The sequence below is a fragment of the Phyllobates terribilis genome, unplaced genomic scaffold, assembly GCF_046119375.1.
Source record: "Phyllobates terribilis strain yellow unplaced genomic scaffold, ASM4611937v1 Scaffold_7__3_contigs__length_470593459, whole genome shotgun sequence".
Classification (NCBI taxonomy): domain Eukaryota; kingdom Metazoa; phylum Chordata; class Amphibia; order Anura; family Dendrobatidae; genus Phyllobates; species Phyllobates terribilis.
In genome coordinates, this window is record NW_027362767.1 from 373,151,629 (window position 1) to 373,158,611 (window position 6,983).

Genomic DNA, 6,983 nt, shown 5'->3' on the forward strand with positions numbered 1-6,983 from the left:
GCAGCACAATCACTTATGAGTTCCTGTATTTTCTGTAGCTTTCACAGTGTCAACACATTCCGTTTTGTAGAGATTGTCATTGCACGTATCAGGGCTCACAATCTGATTTACCTATCTCATTCTCACACATGGACACACATGCTCACTTGCTTAGAAAGCCACTTAACTTTGTATATTTTCCAACTCTTGGTGGTAACACACAAGCTCCATGTTAGGGTTACCCTTGGTCAGATCCAGGACCCCAATAATAAAGAATAGTGCGGACCACTGAAGCACAATGCTACTTGTACTTTACTGTTTTGGTAGTGTAATGAAAGATCCAAAATTTGGATTCATATCTGATGACTAGGTATGTGCAGACCCGTGGACGTTTGGATTCTGGTCCCCAACCTGAACTTTTCCCCAAAGTTTGGTTCGGGTAACAGAACATTACCCAAACTTCTACCGGAACCTGAACCCATTGAAAACAATGTGTACCCGGACTCTGGAGCTGAAAATAATCTTCCTCTCCTGAAACGGACTTACCCCGGAACTCCGAACATTGCAACAGACTTCTGGGGAAAGTCCATGTTCTGAGTTTAGCACCGAACAGTTACTTTCCGGTACGAATGCCAGACTTTCAAGTTCGGTTTTGCCCGTCTCTACTGATGACCCGATGACTTCGTACAAATCAGTAAAGTATTGCATGGTCTTCTCTGCACCTCTGCACGTGCAGAAGGATTACATAACATCGTGAACATTTTACAAAACATAACATGTTCCTCCTTTTAAGATATAATTAGATTATGTCACAGGACGATAACGATGTAGTAAGATATAATCCCACTTCTGCATTACAGACGATATATAGTTCACATGCACCTTGCGCTCACATGTCCGCATACTCTGAAAATGAGATCTCCAATTACTGGGGTTCGTAGTATGGGGAGGGATTATTTTCATTATACCTTTAAACTTTTCAGAAAGGAAAAAGTGACTGCTCTTAAATTCTTTTTTTGACTTTTTTTAAAAATAGACTTTTTTTCAGTGTTCTGGATCCATTCTTGTTCCATGTGTCCATTTTTACAATTCTTTTATCATCAGTTTTTCTCGTACATAAAGAAATAATTTGAGAGGTTTTCGCTATTATTTTGCTCAACGAAAAATGAATAACACTCAGATGACACATACAATGTGTTATCAGATTTTTTTTCAAGGACCCATTTACTTGAATGGAAGAGTTTGATCTGCTAATCAAATCAAAAGCAGACTTTTTTGTTTTAAGGACAATCGGTCTGCAAAAAACCCCTCAGAAATGTTAACCAGAAAGATCATGCACTTAAAGCACAAATTTGGGTATGATATGTATGTGATGCCTCTGCTCAGAAAGCCCGTGTTTTACCCTGGGTGTTGGGGGACTCGGTGTCGGGCCCTGCGTTGAAGAGATGGGATGCAGCCGTGGCCCGGGCCCGACCCGTGCTCAGGGCCGTCACATTAGAAAGAGATGGTGTGGGCTATTCCGGGTTGAGTGGCTGAATAAACGACTACGCCACCTGTGGTGTCTGGTGAAAGGGGCCACCAGCGCCGCTACAGTCCGCTGAGGCCCGATGTCATGGCGGCCAAAGTTCTCGCTGCTCCCCACAGGCGGAGCAGGGCCTCAGGGCAGGCAAGGCAGGATGAGGGGGGTAGCAGTAGCGCGGGAGAGAGAATGGGCACCGCGTCGTGTGGTATGGTGCGTAATGAACAGTCCGGAGGCCATAGGGGTGAACTTCCAAAGCTTTACTCACTCAGAGATGTTAGCGGGAAGGCGACTCCCTGCTCCTCGCGGAGTCCTGCGGCCACCAGGGACGGGGGTCCGACTACCTCCGAGGAAGTCCAGTGTTTGGTAGCGACCCTGCACCAGAGTGTTCCTGCACTACAGACTTCACCCATTCCCATCTGTGCGTGTGTAGATAGGCCGGGTCTCCCTCTGAGCTCCTCTCAGGACTAGGGCACCGGTGGCAATTCCTCTCCATCCGATGCCCGGCCGGATCCTCAGGGCCTAACCGGGCTTTCCCGTCCAGGACATAGAGTGCAAGGTCGAGTGTCGGGGGCCGGTACCCCTCTTGCAGCCGGAATCCCTCTGAATAGATCAGGTAGGCGAGGACAGGTGGCGTGCTCCGCTCCGTCTGCATCCTCCCCGGGACCCATTTGCTAGGGAGCCACACTCTAAAGCTCCCGGGCCTTCTTGATCCTGGTCCTCGGCCGGGTTGAGACATTCCTTGTCTGCAACCTACCTCTCGTCCCAAAGATCGGGGTACGAGAGCTGTGTCCCATGCCGGTGCAGGCCCACACAGGATCTGCGCTCCCGGAGGGAAGTCACATTACACACAGTATTTTCACAGCACAGTGACAGCCGACAGACTAGAAAGGGCTAGACTGATGGACCAGAGAAGACAGGACAGAAGGACCAAAAGACCAAGATCAAAGATGGCATTCTATTAAATATGAAATCTAAAATGTAACTTACTAGTGTTCCTCCACCCACACCCACTAACTGGTTCCTACCACTTTGTGTTCCCCAGTCTCCCTGTAACCAGGGGAGCAGCACCTAGTGCATACTAGCTCCCTCTGGTGGAAATGTGGTGTTGGATGCAAAAGGCTAGGTCACTGCCATCACACCGGCCTTACCTCAGAGGAGGAACACCACACTCCATTGAAGAAGTGCAGCATTCCTGTGGCGGTCGAACCCTCAGGGGCGCCACATGTATATGTACTGTATATATATATATCTAGCAAAAAAGTGGAACAGCACCATATATTCTAAATCCGGGTGCAAGGCCCCCACACAAATATCCGTTTGTTAGCCAATATAAGCAAAAAAAGGCAGGCAGCACTCCTAAAAGGCTTTGGTGAGAAAAATGTGGACTTTATTCACCCATATGGCTTTATTTGCCCATATGTATTTGCACCATATGGGCGAATAAAGTCCACATTTTTCTCACCAAAGCCTTTTAGGAGTGCTGCCTGCCTTTTTTTGCTTATATATATATATATATATATATATATATATATATGTAGATATCACTTTAATATTGGTATTGTTCCCCATAGATTTTCCTATGTGTCCTAAAAAAAAGCGCCATTGGGAAAAAAAAAGCATTTCAACTATATATATATATTCTAATTTATTATTCCTTAGGCTAGATACCCATGATGAGTTTTTGACATTATGTATTTTTGCGGTGTCAAAAATGCAGCATCTTAGACCACGTTCACAAGTTCAGTATTTGGTCAGTATTTTACATCAGTATTTGTAATCCAAAACCAGGAGTGGGTGATAAATGCAGAAGTGGTGACTTGTTTCTATTATACTTTTCCTCTGATTGTTCCACTCCTGGTTTTGGGTTACAAATACTGATGTAAAATACTGAACGTATGAATGTGGCCTCCAGCAAAGTGGATGGGATTTATAAAAATCTCATGCCCTTTGCGTTCTTTTTACTCAGCGCAAGCTGACCTGCGGTGCGTGTTTCAAATCAGCAACATGTCAATTTCTCTTGCGGGTACAAGGAGTTTTATGTGCAGATTTTTCCCATAGACTTGTATCAGATGCGGAAAATCCGCAGGTAAGAAACGCACATGTGTATTTAGTGCGTTTCTGCAAGGCTCAAAAAATAAAGCAGCTTTATTTAAAACATGACATACCAACAAGAGACTCAAAACAGTGTAAAAAGATGTGATAAATACACATGTAAAAAAGAAGACGCACTCAAAAATGCAATGAAAAACGCAAGTAAAATGATTTACTTAATAGGTGCAGAAATTCTGCAACATCAAAAACTTGGGGCTTCACTATGTGCACTAAAAAATGACAGAGGGAAAAAAACCACAATGCAACTATATACAGGTGAATCTCACTAAATTAGCATATCATCAAAAAGTTAATTTATTTTAGTTCTTCAATACAAAAAGTGAAGCTCATATATTATATAGTGACATTACAAACAGAGTGATCTATTTCAAGTGTTTATTTCTGATAATGTTGATGATTATGGCTTACAGCCAATGAAAACACAGAAGTCATTATCTCAGTAAATTAGAATACTTTTGAAAAATGTTTTTAAAATCCGAAATGTTGGCCTACTGAAATGTATGTTTAGTAAATGCACTCAATACTTGGTCGGGGCTCCTTATGCATCCATTACTGCATCAATGTGGCGTGGCATGGAGGCGATCAGCCTGTGGCACTGCTGAGGTGTTATGGAAGCCCAGGTTGCTTTGATAGCACCCTTCAGCTTGTCTGCATTGTTGGGTCTGGTGTCTCTCATCTTCTTCTTGACAATACCCCATAGATTCTCTATGGGGTTAAGGTCAGGCGAGTTTGCTGGCCAATCAAGCACAGTGATACTGTTGTTTGTAAATCAGGTATTGGTACTTTTGGCAGTGTGGACAGGTGCCAAGTCCTGCTGGAGAATGACATTTCCATCTCCAAAAAGCTTGTCGGCAGAGGGAACCATCAAGTGCTCTAAAATTTACTGGTACACGGCTGCGCTGACTTTGGTCTTGATTAAACACAGTGGACCTACACCAGCAGATGACATGGCTCCCCAAACCATCACTGATTGTGGAAATTTCACACTAGACCTCAAGCAGCTTGGATTGTGGCCTCTTCACTCTTCCTCCAGACTCTGGGACCTTCATTTCCAAATGGGAATTGGAACTCTGGGACCTTGTGGAGTGTGTCAATGACTGCCTTCTGGACATGTGTCAAGTCAGCAGTCTTCCCCATGATTGTGGAGCCTACTGAAACAGACTAAGGGACCTTTTTAAATGCTTAGGAAGCCTTTGCAGGTGTTTCTTGTAATTTTTTTTAATTTACTGAGATAATGACTTTTGTGTTTTCATTGGCTGTAAGCCGTAATCATCAACATTAATCGAAATAAACACTTGAAATAGATCACTCTATTTGTAATGACTCTAGATAATATATGAGTTTCATTATTTGCATTGAAGAACTGAAATAAATTAACTTTTTGATGATATTCTAATTTTGTGAGATGCACCTGTATATACATTTATAAGTAAGAAACCCGAATACGTATTTTGACTGCAGCGAATACTCCTGGTATTTAAGCTTTCTACCTATAAATCATTGTCAAATCCTTCACTGTTCAGGCAGAGTCGGAATCTGTCGGCCATATAGTGATCACACAAGTGCCCAGCTCAGTACAAGTTATCAGAGCTGTGTCCTGTACAGGGCGATACACCTGTGTGACTATTACGTGAGCAGGACAGATATTCCGCCTCTGGAAATAAACACTGAAGAATCATATTAAATGACAGGAGGCATGTTACAAGAGTGCGAGGAATTGATACAGAAGGTATATTTAAAAATGGCAGAATTTTCATTATACTCAAAAAAAAAGAAGTTTGCTGAAATCTGAATGCCCCTTTAAAGGACTGGATTTCCTTTTCCATAAGGCTAAGTTCCCTTGATGAGCTTTAATGTTGTAGATTTTCTGAACTCATTAAGTAAAATAGGTTATTTATTTTTCAAAAATACGCAGCTCAAAAAACTCAATCAAGGGAAGGAACAATTTTCCAAAGAGAAACAGAAACATTAGGCTACGTTCACACTAAAGCTTTTGATGTTGCAGATTTTCTACACTTACTAAGTAAAATAGGTTACTTGCTTTTTTTTTTTGAAAACTCACCAAAAGCTCATTGTGGGAACATAGCCTTAGGGTCGAAAAAGGGACGGTCTCACAAAAAGAGGGATTTGGTGATATATCCATGCGCACATATTTTCTATAGGCGGAATATGTCCATAAACCTCCATACGTCCATTTATCCAAGGATCCTTGGAGGAAGGTTGAACTTGATGGACCTGGGTCTTTATCAACTTGATGCTCCTAGGTTTTTATCAACTTGATGACCTAGGTCATTATCAACTTGATGGATCTATGTCTTTATCAATTTGATGGACCTAAGTCTTTATCAACTTAATGGACCTAGGTCTTTATCAACTTGATGGACCTAGGTCTTTATCAACTTAATGGACCTAGGTCTTTATCAACTTAATGGACCTATGTCTTTATCAACTTAATGGACCTAGGTCTTTATCAACTTAATGGACCTAAGTCTTTATTCAACCTACTACTATGTCACCATGAGTTTACAGTAATGCTCCCATAAGTGCTCAGACCACAATGTCTTCGACTCCTTAGACATAAGAAACTAGTAGGATTTTTGGATTGTGACACAGTAATACTCCTTGCGGGGCAACATTGCTAATGGTAATGGACAATTGTGCTCCCCACATGAATGACAGGCGTGTAAATCAATAACCCCCTGTAGTCATCATAGTCCTTAGGTTGAGCTCTAAGGATCAAAACTCTACACAGGTCATAGCAGCAAACCACAATAAAAAGAAAAGTGCAGATGTTATAAGGAAAGATTAGTACCTACCTATTCTAGATTGTTCGTTTTACCTCCTCTGCTTTTGGATAACCACATTTTACAAAGTGCATAAAATTAAATTATAGAGTCTGAATATCTCATTGACTTACCCAGTAAATGGAGCAGAGCAGAAGTCTTGAGTTGGTCAGAGCTTAGCTCAGGCTGCAGGAGAGGAGCGCTGCTGAACAAGCAGTGGAAGTTACAGGAGCAGAAAATCCCTCGTCTGTGCTTGGCAAGAGAGAACTGATATAGACTGCAAGGACTACAGACTAAATAATGTGCCTGTCTGGACCTCCCCATGTAACACGCCCCGAATATCACACAAAGCACGTAATCCGGAGACCAAGCACCCTTCTCTTAAAGAAAAATTACACCTGGCATTGAATGAATATATATATATATATATATATATATATATATATATGTATACATATATACATTTACAGGATATATGTATATATTCTGTAAATACAACATAAGTAATATTAATAGATCTTTTAGTTTGTACGATTTCTGGGAGGTTCACACATTCACAAGTTGACATGAAAACTGCAATGTTATCG

At 41.8% G+C, this 6,983-nt stretch overlaps 1 protein-coding gene across 3 annotated transcripts in view; it reads right to left on the reverse strand.

The window, feature by feature from the left end:
• CYSLTR1 (cysteinyl leukotriene receptor 1) overlaps positions 1–6,685 on the reverse strand; it is a 75,974-nt gene extending 69,289 nt beyond the window's left edge. For all 3 annotated transcript variants that reach the window (XM_073641361.1, XM_073641362.1, XM_073641363.1), the window contains exon 1: positions 6,531–6,685. The gene's annotated coding sequence lies outside the window, so the exon portion shown is untranslated. The remainder of the gene's footprint in view (positions 1–6,530) is intronic.
• Between the last annotated feature and the right edge of the window lie 298 nt (positions 6,686–6,983).